This window comes from Hippopotamus amphibius, chromosome 13 (assembly GCF_030028045.1).
Source record: "Hippopotamus amphibius kiboko isolate mHipAmp2 chromosome 13, mHipAmp2.hap2, whole genome shotgun sequence".
NCBI lineage: Eukaryota > Metazoa > Chordata > Mammalia > Artiodactyla > Hippopotamidae > Hippopotamus > Hippopotamus amphibius.
This window is the reverse complement of record NC_080198.1, coordinates 35,981,656-35,999,597: the sequence shown is the minus strand read 5'-3', so window position 1 is coordinate 35,999,597 and position 17,942 is coordinate 35,981,656. Positions and strand designations below refer to the sequence as shown.

The 17,942-nt window shown below is 41.9% G+C and overlaps 1 long non-coding RNA gene across 1 annotated transcript in view; it reads right to left on the bottom strand.

Moving 5' to 3' along the window:
- Positions 1-17,942, bottom strand: part of LOC130834383 (uncharacterized) — a 38,147-nt gene that overhangs the window by 1,521 nt on the left and 18,684 nt on the right. The window contains exon 3 of the long non-coding RNA XR_009048682.1: positions 2,995-3,077. This is a non-coding gene — a long non-coding RNA (uncharacterized LOC130834383). The remainder of the gene's footprint in view (positions 1-2,994; positions 3,078-17,942) is intronic.

The following is a 17,942-nucleotide window of genomic DNA, read 5'->3' as shown; positions in this document are numbered from 1 at the left end:
TTCAAGAGTGAGCCAGAGAAAAGCGAAGGCGAGTTTATTTAGAGGGATACACACTCCATAGGCAGAACACAGACCCTCTCGGAAAGTGAGAGCAGCCCCGGGGCGTGGGGTGGTGGGTTTTTATGGGCTAGTAATTTCAAACGCTAATGAGTGGGGAGGAATATCCTTGCTATTTTGGAGAAGAGGGAAATTTTCCAGGAATTGGGTCACTGTTCACTTTTTGACCTTTTATAGTCATCTCAGAACTATCGCGGCTCCAGGGGGAGTGATTTTGAGTATCACTGTAATGGTATAATGAGCTAAAGGTCAAAGACCAAACTATTCTCAAAGCCACCTTGGTTTCAGCTGGTTCCATTCAGTCTTAATTGCATCCAACAGCTGTGCCCCCTCTTCATTTATCTAGCGTTTGTGTCCTGCCCCTTCCCCTCCTGTCTTATTCCCCCATTGGAGATTTTAGTCCCATATTCTTTTTTTTTTTTAATGTTTATTTATTTATTTGGCTGTGCCGGGTCTTAGCTGCAGCACACGGGATCTTCGTTGCAGCATGCAAACTCTTAGTTGCAGCATGTGGGATCTAGTTCCCTGGCCAGGGATCGAACCTGGGTCCCCTCCATTGGGAGTGCAGAGTCTTAGCCACTGGGCCACCAGGGCAGTCCCCTACTGCCATAATCTTATGGGAAGCAGAAGGGCGATGGTCTGTCTTCTGTAGCTGCTTCAGGACAGTGTAGGCATTGACCCTGCCTGTCAGGGAGTAGAAATTCCTGGAAGCCTAGTGTAGGAGTCCCAGGGGCTGGACAGCTTCTTTTTTTTTTTTTTTTTTTTGACAGCTTCTTATTTTAAGTCATAGAGCAGTATGGGCTGGAATCCTCCCTTAACCATAATTTTTTTTTTTTTTTTTTTTTTGGCTGCACCATGCACAGCTTGTGGGATTTTATTTACCTGACCAGAGATTGAACCCAGGCCCTCAGCAGTGAGAGCACAGAGTTCTAACCACTGGACCTCCAGGGAATTCCCCTAACCATCATTTTGATGTGGAACTGTTATAACCTGGAAAACATGAAGTTTACCAAGAGATTAAAGAGGCAGGGTCCAAAGAGGAGTAGGAGTATGACCATTACTTAAGGTCCAAGTGAGGAACCAAATAAGGTTAGGGAGGGTGCTTTTTTTTTTTTAATTTTTAATTTTATTTATTGGCTGTGTTGGGTCTTCATTGCTGTGTGCCAGCTTTCTGTAGTTGCAGACAGCAGGGGCTACTCTTCATGCCAGTTTGCAGCCTTCTTATTGAGGTGGCTTCTCTTGTTACTGAGCACAGGCTTTAGGTGCGAGGGCTTCAGTAGTTGAGGCACATGGGCTTAGTAGTTGTGGCTCATGGGCCCTAGAGCACATGCTCAGTAGTTGGGGCACACGGGTTTAGTTGCTCCGAAGCATGTGTGATCTTCCCAGAACAGGGCTCGAACCCATGTCCCCTGCATTGGCAGGTGGATTCTTAACCACTGCGCCACCAGGGGAAGCCCCAGGAGGGTGCTCTTAATGATGGACCAGATGGCGTTAGGGTCTGACCCCTGGTGTAGCGGTGTAACCATATTGCTTGTTCGTAAATCTTTTTGATGTCCATCTCAATCTGGCCTGAATTATTGACATAGGTGCAGCAGGTTTTGTTTGTGATCGCACAAATGCCACCCTGCTTGGCCAGCAAGTAATCCAGGGCCAATCTGTTGTCCAAAACCACATTGGTCGGTTCGTTTAAAGTTGAAAGTCTACTTAGGGCATTTCCAGTGGTCAGTGCTGGCTCTCTAAAGTGTGGTTAGGTTTTCTTGGGTTACCTCATGGTAGGCAAAGCCTCCCATAGAGCTGCCAATCCCCCTGCCAATCCTGTTCCTGCCAATATTAATCCAATGGCCCTCCTGGGACGATTTTGAGTATTTTCATGTATTGTGACGTGAATGGGGCCAAATGTCCTAATGTACAGGCTCTCATGCCACACGTTATGTAAGGATAAGTATTTACATGGGGTGGAGTTACCCTGTGGTGCCCTTGTCTTTGGGCCCTCATTCTGGGGAGAGCCATGTACCCAGATGTATCTTGAAGGTACGATAAGAGATCTGGGAACAGAAGAATTTAGCAAGGAAGCAGTCATCCACATCTGGGGAAGGGACAAGTTAATGAACATGGTGCGGGGACAAGGGCCCATTAGTATATTCAAAATTTTTAAATCCAGGAGTATTCCATGCCCTCAGCTTAGAGAAAATGGTGTAGTAAGACGGTTTCAGCCCATGGCTTCCATAGAGCCTGACAACTTCTAGCCCAGTGTTTAGTCCATTCCATCCCTATCCCATAGGCACCTGGGGTCTGGGCTTCATTCTAAGGCATTCGTGGGAATGTAGTTTGCATCTGGGTTCCAAAACACTGTGGTGATGTTACCATCCGGTGCCCAGGGATTGTTCCAAAGAGGCTCACCATAGCCAAGAGAGCCACTAGAGATGTAATGGCATTGGAAGCATGACTGGTTTTCTGGATAACAAAAGTAGCCATGATTAACAGAAACGTTGTAAAAGTCACCTTTTTAAAAAGAGTTAAATGTAGGGAAGGTATCAGGCCTGACAGGGGTATCGCCCATCGTGCTTGTATCTTTTGGGGTGGGGGGTGCTTTCCATGTGTTTAAATTGGTAAAGCTCTTGTTGTATGTACCTATATGTACCTGTAACAATTGTAAGCCAGGGTGTTTATGGTAGGCCCAACAATTAGTCAGTTTTTCTCTTGGGATGACTATTTTAGATATGTTTACTAAAGCATGATTTTCCCATTCCCCCTGAGCCATGACCTTCGTCAGAAGGCCTGCTAGGAGTATTATGGCTTTTGACATCATATTACCGTATTTTTTCCTTTCAGACCTAGCAGGGGCAAAGAAGATGTTTACCAGGGGGAGAGGATTCTAAAAAGCATCAGAATAAGAGCATGATAATCAGAAACACAAGGATGACCAGGCCAACTCACCTCAGCCATGTGAAGTCACTTATCTGTTCTTGAACAGGTATCACAGGCTCACAGGAGTAGGTCTCTTCTGGTTCCTGTTGGGACTTACAAGATATAGATTTTGTTCTAGACAGATGAACCCACTTAGTAACTCCCCGTAGCTTGACAGCAGTTGTGGTACTTAGTAACGCCTGATAGGGTCCCTTCCATTTTGGTTGTATTTGGTCCTCAGGGGACCCTTCCTTCTAAGTTTTTAGTAGGAGACAGTGCCCTGACTGGATGGAGACCACCACCTTTCCTTTGTGAGGGTGGGCAGCACTTTGTTTCTGTATACTTGGAGGGCCCTTTGAACTTGGCTCAAGCTAACTATGTGGGAGACCAATTTGCGGGTTTCTCATCAAATAAGAGATCTGAAGTCAAAAAGAGCCCCCCAGGGGATTCCCTGGTGGTCCAGTGGTTAGGACTGGGTTGTCACTGCTGAGGGCCTAGGTTCAATCCCTGGTTGGGGAACTAAGATCCCGCAAGTAGCGCGACATGACCGAAAAAAGGGAGGGGCATCCCGTAGGTCATTTCAAATGGGCTGTTTTGTGGGGTTTTTAAATAAATTTATTTATTTATGGCTGTGTTGAGTCTTCATTGCTGTGCTCGGGCTTTCTCTAGTTGTGGCCGGCGGGGCTACTCTTCATTGAGGTAGGTGGGCTTCTCATTGTGGTGGCTTCTCCTGTTGCAGAGCATGGGCTCTAGGCACACAGGCTTCAGTAGTTGTGGCACATGGGCTTAGTTGCTCCACTGCATGTGGGATTTTCCCAGACTAGGGCTCAAACCCATGTCCCCTGCATTGGCAGGAAGATTCTTAACCACTGCACCACCAGGGAAGCCCCTGGGCTAAGTTTTAAAATTCCCTTTGGAGTCATCCTGGTCCATTAGAAGGGCTACAGGACAGAGATCCAGGTTTCTGAAGTCCCTTGACATAGCTCAGCAAGTGTTGGGTTTTTGGTTTTGTTTTGCAAGTGTCCTTTTTAGAACATGATTTGCTTTCTCTGCTTTGCCTAAGGATTGGGGCCTCCAGGAAGAGTGGAAGTGGTAGTGAATACCTAGAGCCAAGGAAGCCTTGTTGGGTCACCTTGGCAGTGAAAGAAGGTCTGTTTTCACTCTGTAAGCTTTGAGGTAACCCAAATCTCAGAATTCTCTCTTTAAGCAGAAATTTGGATACTTCCATTGCCTTTTCCGTCCTAGTAGGGAAAGCTTCTATCCACCCTGTAAAGGTGTCTATGAATGCCAATAGGTGTTTCCATCCCCTACAGGGGAGCATTTGGAGTCACGTCCATTTGCCAATCCTCCCCTGGATAGGCCCCTCCATGTTGTATGGGCCAAGTTAGGGGTGGCGGTATGGGGTGGCTTCCTGGGGCATGGCGGGCACAAAGCTCGCAAGCCCTGGTGACAGGTATCAGTTTAGGACAGTCCCTTGCCCAGGAACACCTGAGTAACCAGTTTGGGTAGGGAGTCCGCCCTAAGCAGGAAGACTTGTGGATGTGCTTCGTTATTTTCCATTGCTCAGCCCTGGGAATGAGAAGCTTGTTATCTTTTGTCAGCCACCCTGAGAGGTCTCTTTCCAGTCCCCTCTGTGTAGCCCACGCAAGTTCTTCAGGTGTATACGATGGCGCTGTTGGGAAGGGGGGCTGTCAGGCCTGAGAGCTGCAGCTTGTGGGACCAGCTGTTCTTGGGCTGCAGTCTTAGCAGCCCTGTTGGCCAGGGTGTTGCCCCTTGTAAAGGAGGTGTTGTCCCTTTAGTGACCCCTGCAACCTCCCTGTGGAAGCTGGAATGCTTCTAGGAGTTCTAGAATTTCTGCCTGTTGTTTTATATGGGATCCTTTGACTGTTAGTAATCCCCTTTCTTTCCATATGGCAGCATGGGCAAGTAGCACTACAATCCAGACTTGGAATCAGTATATATATTCTTTTTTTCTTTGTTTGTTTTGTTTTTAAGATTTATTTATTTATTTTTGGCTTCATTGGGTCTTCATTGCTGCACATGGGCTTTCTCTAGTTGTGGCGAGCAGGGGCTATTCTTTGTTGTGGTGTCTGGGCTTCTCATTGCAGTGGCTTCTCTTGTTTCAGAGCACGGGCTCTAGGCATGCTGGCTTCAGTAGTTGCGGCATGTGGGCTCAGGAGTTGTGGCACATGGGCTTAGTTGCTCCTCGGCATGTGAAATCTTCCCAGACCAGGGCTGGAACCTGTGTCCCCTGCATTGGCAGACAGATTCTTAACCACTACACCACTAGGGAAGGCCCAATATATTGATTCTTAATCCCTTTCCTAGCTGGAGTGCTCTGGTCAAGGTGACTAACTCAGTCTTTCAGGTGGAAGTGTGAGAGGGTAGAGCTCCAGACTCAGCACTTGTCTGCAGGCTGGCTGTGGTGTAGCTGGCCGGCCTTACCCTTTCATGTATAAAGCTGCTTCCATTGGTAAATCATTGTATTTTTTAATTAACTGATTCATAAAGTGATTATTATTTAATTATTTAATTTTTATTTTACTGGAATATAGTTGATTTACAATGTTGTGTTAATTTCAGGTATACAGCATAGTGATTCAGTTATACATATATCTATTCTTTTTCAAATTCTTTTCCCACTTATGTTATTACAGAATACTGAGTAGAGTTTTCAGTGCTATACAGTGCATCCTTGTTGGTTATCTTTTTTTTTTAATTTTAAATATAGTAGTGTGTATATGTCAATCCTAAATTCCCAGTTTATCCCTCCACCCTTCCCTTTTCCCTTTGGTAATCGTAAGTCTGTTTCTGTTTTGTAAATAAGTTCATTAGTATCTTTTTTTTTTTTTTTAAAGAATCTACATATAAGCGATATTATAGGATATTTGCCTGTCTCTGACTTACTTTACTTAGTATGATAATCTCCAGGTCCATCCATGTTGCTGCAAATGGCATGATTTAATTCTTTTTAATGGCTGAGTAATATTGCATTGTATATATGTATCACATCTCCTTTATCCTTTCATCTGTTGATGGATATTTCAGTAGTTTCCATGTCCTGGCTATTGTAAACAGTGCTGCAATGAACATTGGAATGCACGTTTCCTTTCAGACCTTGGTTTTCTCTGGGTATATGCCCAGGAGCAGGATTGCCAGATCATACAAGGGTGAGTCAAAAATTATCCACACTCTGGCTGTAGAACTTACAGACGTTTTAATATATCCAGAGTGCGGATAACTTTTGATTCACCCTCGTATGGTAGCTCTATTTTTAGTTTTTTAAGGAGCCTCCATACTGTTCTTTGTAGTGGCTGTACCAATTTACATTCCCACCAGCAGTGTAGGAGGGTTCGCCTTTCTCCATACCCTCTCCAGCATTTATTGTTTGTAGACTTTTTGATGATGGCCATCCTGACTGGTGTGAGGTGATATCTCATTGTAGTTTTGCATTTCTCTAATAAGTAGTGATGTTGAGCATATTTTCATGTGTCTCTTAGCTATCTGTATGTCTTCTTTGGAGGAATGTCTATATAGATCTTCTGCCCATTTTTTGATTGGGTTGTTTATTTTTGTTTTTGGCCGTACCTTGCAGCACGCAGAACTTCCCGGACCAAGGATTGAACCCGTGCACTCTGCGGTAGAAGCAGAGAGTCTTAACTACTGGTCCACCAGGGAAGCCCATTTGGTTTTTTGATATTGAGTTATATGAGCTATTTGTACATTTTGGAGGTTAATCTCTTACGGGTTGTATCATTTGCAAATATTTTCTCCCATTCTGTGGGTTGTCTCCACCCCCACCCCCCTTATTTATTTTGGCTGCATCGGGTCTTAATTGTGGCATGCAGGATCTTTTGTTGCAGTGTGCGGGCTTCTCTCTAGTTGTGGCATGCAGATTTTTCTCTCGCTAGTTGTGATGCATGGGCTCCAGAGAGCATGGGCTCTGTATTTCGTGGCATGTGGGCTCTCTAGTTGAGACTCGCAGGCTTAGTTGCCCCTCGGCATGTGGGATCTTAGTTGCCTGACCAGGGATCGACCCTGTGTCCCCTTCATTGGAAGGCAGATTCTTCACCACTAGACTACCAGAGAAGTCCCCTTTGTGGGTTGTCTTTTTGTTTTGTTTCTGGTTTCCTTTGCTGTGTAAAAGCTTTTGAGTTTAATTGGGTCCCATTTGTTTATTTTTGTTTTTATTTCCATTACTATAGGAGACGGATTGAAGGTTTATTTTTGTGTATGGTGTTAAAGAATGTTCTCATTTCATTCTTTTACATGTCGCTGTCCAGTTTTCCCAGCACCATTTATTGGAGAGACTGTCTTTTCTCCATTGTATAGTCCTGCCTCCTTTGTCATAGATTAATTGACCATAGGTGCATGGGTTTATTTCTGGGATTTCTATCCTGTTCCATTGATCTGTATTTCTGTTTTTGTGCCTGTACCATACTGTTTTTTTTTCCTCATCTTTATTGGAGTATGATTGCTTTGTAATGTTATGTTAGTTTCTGTTGTACAACAAAGTGAATCAGCTATGTGTATACATATATCCCCATATCCCCTCCCTCTTGAGCCTCCCTCCTACCACCCCTATCCCACCCCTCTAGGTCATCACAAAACACTGAGCTTATCTCCCTGTGCTCTGCAGCAGCTTCCCACTAGCTATCTATTTTACATTTGGTTGTGTATATATGTCAATGCTACTCTCTCACTATATCCCAGCTTCCCCTCCCCCACCATGTCCTCAAGTCTGTTCTCTATGTCTGCATCTCTATTCCTGCCCTGCCATTATGTTCATCAATACCGTTTGTCTAGATTCCATATATATGCGTTAGTATACAGTATTTGTCTTTCTCTTTCTGACTTACTTCACTCTGTATGACAGACTCTAGGTCCATCCACCTCTACAAATAACTCAATTTCGTTCCTTTTTATGGCTGAGTAATAGTCCATTGTATGTATGTGACACATCTTCTTTATCCATTCATCTGTCCATGGACATTTAGGTTGCTTCCATGTCCTGACTATTTATTGTAAACAGTGCTGCAGTGAACATTGTGGTACATGTATCTTTCCGGATTATGATTTTCTCAGGGTATATGCCCAGGAGTGGGATTCCTGGGTCATATGGTAGTTCTATTTTTAGTTTTTTAAGGAATCTCCATACTGTTCTTCATAGTGGCTGTATCAATTTACATTCCCAGCAACAGTGCAGGAGGGTTCCCTTTTCTCCACACCGTCTCCAGCATTTACTTTTTGTAGATTTTTTGATGATGGCCATTCTGACCGGTGAGAGATGATACCTCATTGTGGTTTGGAGTTGCATTTCTCTAATGATTAGTGATGTTGAGCATCTTTTCATGTGTTTGTTGGCAATCTGTATGTCTTTCTTGGAAAAATGTATATTTAGGTCTTCCACCCATTTTTGAATTAGGTTGTTTGTTTTTTTTTTGAATTGAGCTGCATGAGCTGTTTGTATATTTTGGAGATTAATCCTTTGTCAGTTGCTTCTTTTACAAATATTTTCTCCCATTCTGAGGGTTGTCTTTTTGTCATGTTTATGATTTCCTTTGCTGTGCAAAAGCTTTTAAGTTTCATTAGATCCCATTTGTTTATTTTTGTTTTTATTTCCATTACTCTGAGAGGAGGGCCAAAAAGGATCTTGCTATGGTTTGTGTCATAGAGTTTTCTGCCTATGCTTTCCTCTGTTTTATAGTGTTTGGTCTTACATTTAGGTCTGTAAGCCATTTTGAGTTTATTTTTGTGTATGATGTTAGGGAGTGTTCTAATTTCATTCTTTTACATGTAGCTGTCCAGTTTTCCCAGCACCACTTTTTTTTTTATTAATTTCATTTATTTATTATTTTTGGGGGGGGGGTACACCAAGTTCCAGCACCACTTATTGAAGAGGCTGTCTTTTCTCCATTGTATGTTCTTGCCTCCTTTGTCATAAATTAGGTGACAATTTGTGTGAGGGTTTAACTCCAGGCTTTCTATCCTGTGCCATGATCTATATTTCTGTTTTTGTGCCAGTACCATACTGTCTTTTTTTTGTTTGTGTTTTGTTTTTTGTTTGGAAAAAATTTTGTCAGCATTTATTATTAATGTCTCGGGTGTTCTAGTAGGGCCTAGGGTTACAAGATGGTAAAAAATAAATCAATGCCCATATATTTATTTATTTATTTATTTATTTAAGAACTTTTATTGAGATACAGTTAACATAACTGCATATATTTAGAGTGTACAATTTGGTATCCCAATCTCCCAATTCATTCCCCACCAACCCTCCCCGCTTTCCCCACTTGGTGTCCATATGTTTGTTCTCTACATCTGTGTCTCTATTTCTGCCTTGCAAACTGGTTGATCTGTACCATTTTTCTTTCTTTTTTTTTTTTACACTTTTGTTTCTCAGATCTTTATTGGAGTATAACCGCTTTACACTGTTGTGCCAGTTTCTGCTGTACAACAAAGTGAATCAGTTGTATTTATACATGTATCCCCATAACCCCTCCCTCTTTTTTTATTTTTAAAATTTTTTCTTTTTTCTTTTTTACAATAAACTGCATATATTTAGAGTGTACAGTTTGGTATCCCAAACTCCCAATTCATTCCCCACCAACCCTCCCCGCTTTCCCCACTTGGTGTCCATATGTTTGCTCTCTACATCTGTGTCTCTACTTCTGCCTTGCAAACCGGTTGATCTGTACTATTTTTCTATAGTCCACATATATGTGTTAATATACAATATTTGTTTTTCTCTTTCTGACTCACTTCACTATGTATGACAGTCTCTAGGTCCATCCATGTCTCTACAAATGTCCCAGTTTCATTGCTTTTTACAGCTGAGCAATATTCCATTGTATGTATGTAGCACATCTTCTTTATCCATTCGTCTGTTGATGGACATTTAGGTTGTTTCCATGTCCTGGCTATTGTAAATAGTGCTGCAATGAACATTGGGGTGCATGTGTCTTTTTGAATGATGGTGTTCTCTGGGTATATGCCCAGGAGTGGGATTGCTGGGTCATATGGTAACTCTAGTTTTAGTTTTGCAAGGATCCTCCATACTGTCCTCCATAGTGGCTGTATCAATTTACATTCCCACCAGCAGTGCAAGGGCATTCCCTTTTCTCCACGTCCTCTCCAGCATTTACTGTTTGTCGATTTTCTGATGATGCCCATTCTAACCGGTGTGAGGTGATACCTCATTGTAGTTTTGATTTGCATTTCTCTAATAATGAGTGATGTTGAGCAGCTTTTCATGTGCCTCTTGGCCATGCGTATGTCTTCTTTGGAGAAATGCCTGTTTAGGTCTTCTGCCCATTTTTTGATTGGGTTGTTTGGTTTTTGGGGGGGTATTGAGCTGGATGAACTGTTTATACATTTTGGAGATTAATCCTTTGTCGATTCATTTGCAAGTATTTTCTCCCATTCTGAGGGTGGTCTTTTCATCTTGCTTATAGTTTCCTTTGCTGTGCAGAAGCTTTGAAGTTTCTTTAGGTCCCACTTGTTTATTTTTGTTTTTATTTCCATTACTCTAGGAGGTGGGTCAAAAAACATTTTGCTCTGATTTATGTCAAAGAGTGTTCTTCCCATGTTTTCCTCTAGGAGTTTTATGGTGCCTGGCCTTACATTTAGGTCTTTAATCCATTTTGAGTTTGTTTTTCTGTATAGTGTTAGGGTGTATTCTAATTTCATTCTTTTTTTTTTCTAATTTCATTCTTTTACATGTAGCTGTCCAGTTTTCCCAGCACCACTTATTGAAGAGGCTGTCTTTTCTCCATTGTATGTTCTTGCCTCCTTTGTCATAAATTAGGTGACCATTTGTGTGAGGGTTTATCTCCGGGCTTTCTATCCTGTTCCATTGATCTATATTTCTGTTTTTGTGCCAGTACCATACTCTCTTGATTACTGTAGCTTTGTAGTATAGTTTGAGGTTGGGGAGCCTGATTCCTCCAATCAGGTCCATTTTTCTTTCTCAAGATTGAAAAACGGGGAGCTCCATTTTTCTTAAGATTGCTTTGACTGTTAGGGATCTTTTGTGTTTCCATACAAATTGTAAGATTTTTTGTTCTAATCCTGTGAAGAATGCCATTGGTAATTTGATAGGGATTGTATTGAATCTGTAGATTGCTTTGGGTAGTATAATCATTTTCACAGTATTGATTCTTCCAATCCAAGAACATGGTTTATTTCTCCATCTGTGACTGTAGCTTTGTAGTATAGTCTGAAGTCAGGGAGCCTGATTCCTCCATCTCTGTGTTTCTTTCGCAAGATTGCTTTGGTATTTGTTTCTCAGTTATTTAGAGGAGAAAGGGTTTTTCTAAGTTCAGGAGACCTCACACAGTGGTGCTCCCTAATTTTTGTTTTAGAGCTAGGAACGCCTGTTGGCAATTTTCATCCCAGGTGAGGGGTTGTGGTCACCTCCTTTTAGGGCCTCACAAAGAGGCTTTGCTATGAGCCTGAATCTAGGTCTCTAGATCCTGCAAAATCCTGCTGTCCCCAGAAAGGCCCTCAGTTGCCTTTTAGTCGGAACGGGGGTGCATTGGAGGGTTACAGCGGCTTCTGTTTTGTCCTGGTAAAAGGCCCTCGTCTCATGGATAAGCACATTTCCCAGGTACTTAACCTGCTGGGTGGAAATCTGGGCCTTGTGAGGAGAGACTCAACATCCTTGTTCCCCTAGGAAATTGAGGACCTGAGTGGTGTCTTTATCTGAATCTTCCCTAGTGGGACTGGTAATTAGGAGGTAGTCCACATACTGTAAGAGAGACCCATTAACCAACTGTAATTCTCTTAATTCCTTTGCTAATGCATTTCTGAACAGGTGGAGGCTATCCCTGGAGCCTTGCGGCAGCACAGTCCAAGTTAGCTGGGAAGTGTTATGAGTGTCTGGATCTGGCCACTCAACAACAAAGAAATATTAGGAGCTTGGGTGCAGGGGAATGCAAAAGAAGGCATCCTTCAGATCTAGCACTGAAAACCAGTTTGCATTTTCTGGAACTTGGGGCAGTACAGTTGTATGGATTAGGGACTATTGGGTGAACTGGGACCATTGGGTGAACTGGGACCACTGCCTCATTAACTGCCCTCAGGTCTTGAACAAGCCCTGTATTCTCCACTTTGCTGTTTTATGGGCAGAATGGGAGGATTACACAGAGATGGGCAGGATTACACAGAGATGGGCTCGTATTTTAAGAACTTGGTCATTAAAGGCTGGATACCTCATTGGGCTTCAGGCCTCAAGGGATACTGTTTTTTCCACAGCTCATCAGCATTGGGTTTCAATGAAACCTGAACTGGGGGCACATTACTAGCTCTGTCAGGAACTTCAGTGTCCCAGACAAAGGGGTTTACTTGAGAAACAACATGGGGTGGAGGGGAGACCTCCTCTGATGGTGACTGAGGCAGGCTTCCCTGGCGAAGAGCAGTCATTTCTCTTGGTGGGTACCTTCTCTGAGGGGGTCTCCAAATTGAACTATTGTCTGGAATTTAGCAAGCAACTCCCTTCCCAAAAAGGGGACGGGGCATGAGCAGGAACTGGTGTGCAAAGGTAAAACTTCCTAGTAAGCAGCTGAGGGGGGGCAGTGTGAAGCACTTGGCTTTGGGCCATCCATTGATCCCCCATTACTATACAGGATTGGGAAGACACTGGTCCAGGGAAATCACTCATCACAGAGTAGGTGGATCTAATAAAAAAAATAACTTTCCCACCTGCCATGTCAAGGATTTCCCGAGGCTCCTCCGGGGTAATGACCAGGTGACCTTTGGGAGCCAGAGAGGGTCCTGGGCCTCGTCAGTCTTCCATCCTCTCGGCCAGCATCAGTTTGGGAGCCCTGAGTCCCCTTCGGGACTGAGGCCCCCTGCTTCCAGTGGCCCTCTGGTTTGCATGTCAGGCAGGGTCCTTGTGGATTTTTCCCAAACAGGGAGTGTTTGTCCTTCCAGTGGCCCTCCTGGCTGCATTTAAAGCAGGTCCATTCCCAGCGGGGCAGTGGCTCTGATTCAGATTTTCTAAATGCTGCTCTTGCCGTGGGCTTTTGCAGGGTAGGGAGCAGGATAACCATGAGATGATGGGGGGCTAGGGCTGCTGCCAAGAGCTGTGCCTTTCGTTATTGTCCCTGAATCCTCTTGGCCTCCTCAACCCTATCTCTGTTGTTAAATACTCCAAAGGCCGAGTCTATGAGCTGATTCGTGGGGGTTTGGGGTTCCATGGCTGCCTTCTGTAATTGTCTCCTAATGTCTGGGACAGACTGAGTGATAAAATGGGTATTTACTAGGACTGGCCCTTCAGGGGTGTCGGGATTACTATTGGTATACTTTCATTTTTTTCTCAATATCATTTTATTGAACTATAGTTGATTTACAACACTGTGTTAATTTCTGCTGCACAGCAAAGTGATTCAGTTATACATACATTCTTTTCCATTATAGTTTATCATAGGATATTGAATATCGTTCTATGTGCTGTACAGTAGGACCTTGCTGTTTATCCATTCTATATATAAAAGCTTACATCTGCTAACCTCAACCTCCCACTCCATCCCTCCTCCAACTCCCGCCCCCTTGGCAACCACCAGTCTGTTCTCTATGTCCGTGATTCTGTTTCTGTTTCATAGATAGATTCATGTGTGTCATATTTTATTTATTTTTAATATTTTAATAAAGTTTATTTTATTTCATAATTAAATGTTGCCTTGTGAAAATCAATTTGTAAATTAATTTTTATTTTTATTTATGCTTTAATTGACATATAGTTGATTTACAATGTTGTGTTAATTTCTGCTGTACAGCAAAGTGATTGTTATACATATATATATATATATACATTCTTTTTTAATATTCTTTTCCAGTATGGTTTATCCCAGGAGATTTGATATAGTTCCCTGTGCTATACAGTAGGACCTTGTTGTTTATCCATTATAAATGTAATAGTTTGCATCTACTAACCCCAAACTCCCAGTCCATCCCTTTCCATCCATTCCCCCTTGGCAACCACAACGCTGATCTCTATGTCTGTGAGTTGTTTCTCTTTTATAGATAGGTTCATTTGTGCCATATTTTAGATTTGACCCTATGAGTAATATCATACGATATTTGTCTTTCTCTTTCTGACTGAATTAGTATGATAATCTCTAGTTGCATCCATGTTGCTGCAAATGGCATTATTTCATTCTTTTTTATGGCTGAGTAGTAGTCCATTGTGTCTACGTATCACATCTTCTTTATCCATTCATCTGTTGTTGGACATTTAGGTTGTTTCCATGTCTTGGCTATTGTGAATAGTGCTACTATAAACATAGGGGTGCATGTATCTTTTTGAATTCTAGTTTTGTCTGATATACACCCAGGAGTGGAATTGCTGGATCATATGGTAATTCTATTTTAGTTTTCTGAGGAACCTCCGTACTGTTTTCCATAGGAGCTGCACCAACTTACATTCCCCCCAAGCAGTGTAGGAGGGTGCCCTTTTCTCCACATCCTCTCCAGCATTTGTTATTTGTAGGCTTTTTAATGATGGCCATTCTGACCAGTATAAGGTGGTACCTCATTGTAATTTTAATTTGCATTTCTCTAATAATTAGCGAAGTTGAGCATCTTCTCATGTGCCTATTGGCTACCTGTGTTTTGTCTTTGGAGAAATGTCTATTGAGGTATTCTCCCCATTTTTTGATTCTTTTTTTGTTTTGTTTTGTTGAGTTGTATGAGCTGCTTATATATTGTGGAAATTAAGTCCTTGTCAGTTATATCATTTGCAAATATTTTCTGCCATTCCATACGTTGTCTTTTCATTTTATTTATGGCTTCCTTTGCTGTGCAAAAGCTAGTAGGTTTGATTAGGTCCCATTTGTTTATTTTTTATTGTATTTCTATTGCCTTGGGAGACTGACCTAAGAGAACATTAGTACGATTTATTTCAGAGAATATTTTGCCTATGCTGTCTCCTAGGAGTTGTATGGTGTCATGTCTTATGTCTAAGTCTTTAAGTCATTTTGAGTTTATTTTTGTGCATGATATGAGAGTGTATTCTAACTTCATTGATATGCATGCGGCTGTCCAACTTTCCCAGCACCACTTGCTAAAGAGACTGTCTCTTTCCCTTTGTATATTCTTGCCTCCTTTGTCAAAGATTAATTGACCATGGGTATGTGGGTTTATTTCTGGGCTATTCTGTTCCATTGATAGATATGTCTATTTTTGTACCAGTACCACACTGTTTTGATTGCTATAGCTTTGTAGTGTTGTCTGAAGTCTGGGAGAATTATGCCTCCTGCTTTTTTTTTTTTCCTCAGGGTTGCTTTGGCAATTCTGTGTCTTTTATTGTTCCGTGTAAATTTTTAGATTATTTGTTCTGATTCTGTGAAAAATGTCATGGGTAATTTGATAGGGATCACATTTAATCTGTAGAATGCTTTGGGTAGTATTGGAATTTAACAATATTAATTCTTCCAATTCAAGAGCATGGGATATCTTTCCATTTTTTTGAATCCTCTTTAATTTCCTTTATTAATGTTTCATAGTTCTCAGTGTATAAGTCTTTCACCTCCTTGGTCAGATTTATTCCTAGGTTTTTTGGGGTGCAATTTTATTTTTATTTTTAAAATTTATTTTCTTATTGGAGTATAATTGCTTTACACTGCTGTGTCAGTTTCTGCTGTACAGCAAAACAAATCAGCCATACTCATACACATATCCTCTCTTTTTTGGATTTCCTTCGCATTTAGGTCACCACAGAGCACCAAGTAGAGTTCCCTGTGCTATACAGTAGGTTCTCATTGGTTATCTACTTTATACATAGTAGTGTATATATGTCAATCCCAATCTCCCAATTCATCCCACCCCTCTCTTCCCTCCTTGGTATCCATACGTTTGTTCTTTATGTCTGTGTCTCTATTTCTGCTTTGTAAATAATATCTATACCAATTTTTTCAGATTCCAGCTACATGAGTTAATATATGATATTTGTTTTTCTCTTTCTGACTTCATTCTGTATAACAGTCTCTAGGTCCATCCATGTCTCTACAAATGACCCAATTTCATTTGTTTTTATGGCTGAATAATATTCCATTGTATATATATGTACAACATCTTCTTTTTCCATTCCTCCACTGAGGGACATTTAAGTTGTTTCCATGTCATGGCTATTGTAAATAATGCTGCAATGAACATTGGGGTGCACGTCTTTTTTTTTTTTAAGATTTATTTTACTATTAATTAATTAATTAATTTTTGGCTGTGTAGGGTCTTTGTTGCTGTGCACAGGCTTTCTCTAGTTTTGGCGAGCAGGAGCTACTCTTTGTTGCAGTGCACAGGCTTCTCATTGTGGTGGCTTCTCTTCTTGCAGAGCAAGGGCTCTAAGCATGTGGGCTTCAGTAGCTGTGGTGCGTGGGCTCATTAGTTGTGGTTCACAGGCTCTAGAGTACAGGCTCAGAAGTTGTAGTGCAGGGGCTTAGTTGCTCCACAGCATGTGGGGTCTTCCCGGCCCAGGTATCGAACCCATGTCCCCTGCATTGGCAGGTGAACTCTTAACCACTGCGCCACCAGGGAAGTCCCTGTCTTTTTGAATTATGGTTTTCTCTGGGTATATGCCCAGGAGTGGGATTGCTGGGTCACATGGTAGTTCTATTTTTAGTTTTTTAAGGAATCTCCATTCTGTTCTCCATAGTGGCTGTATCAATTTACAGTCCCACCAACAGTGCAGGAGGGTACCCTTTTCTTCACACCCTCTCTAACATTTATTGTTTCTAGATTTTTTGATGATGGCCATTCTGACTGGTGTAAGGTGATACCTCATTGTAGTTCTGATTTGCATTTCTCTAATGATTAGTGATGTTGAGCATCTTTTCATGTGTTTTTTGGCTATCTGTATGTCTTGTTTGGAGAAATGTCTATTTAGGTATTCCATCCATTTTTTTATTGGGTTGTTTGATATTGAGCTGCATGAGATATTTGTATATTTTGGAGATTAATCCTTTGTCAGTTGCTTCGTTTGCAAATATTTTCACCCATTCTGAGGGTTGTCTTTTCGTCTTATTTATGGTTTCCTTTGCTGTGCAAAAGCTTTTAAGTTTCATTAGGTCACATTTGTTTAGTTTTGTTTTTATTTTCATTACTCTAGGAGGTGGGTCAAAAAAGAGCTTGCTGTGATTTACGGTCAAGAGTGTTTTGCCTATGTTTTCCTCTAAGAGTTTTATAGTGCCTGGCCTTACATTTAGGTCTTTAATCCATTTTTTTTAAATTTTAAGATTATTTATTTTTGGCTGTGTTTGGGTCCTTGTTGCATGTGGGCTTTTCTCTAGTTGTGGCCAGCAGGGCTACTCTTTATTGCAGTGCATGGGCTTCTCAGTGTGGTGGCTTCTCTTGTGGCGCGTGAGCTTCAGTAGTTGCAGCACACAGGCTTAGTAGTTGTGGCACATGGGCTCTAGAGTGCAGCCTCAGTAGTTGTGGTGCAGGGGCTTAGTTGCTCTGTGGCATGTGGGATCTTCCCAGACCAGGGATTGAGCCCACGTCCCCTGCGTTGGCAGGCAGATTCTTTTTTTTTTTAATAATAAATTTAGAGAATGGACTGGAGAACTTGAGGTATGGGAGGGGGCGGGGGGTGAAGGGGAAACTGAGACGAAGCAAGAGAGTAGCACAGACATATATATACTACCAACTGTAAAATAGTCAGTGGGAAGTTGTTGTATAACAAAGGGAGTCCAACTCGAGGATGGAAGATGCCTTAGAGGACTGGGGCGGGGAGGGTGGGGGGGACTCGAGGGAGGGGGAGTCAAGGAAGGGAGGGAATATGGGGATATGTGTATAAAAACAGATGATTGAACCTGGTGTACCCCCAAAAAAATAATTTAAAAAAATAAAAAAATAAATAAAGAAGAAATAGATATCAAAAAAAATTTATTTATTTATTCATTCATTCATTCATTCATTGGCTGCATTGGGTCTTCATTGCTGCACATGGGCTTTCTGTAGTTGAAATTAGAACACCCCCTAAC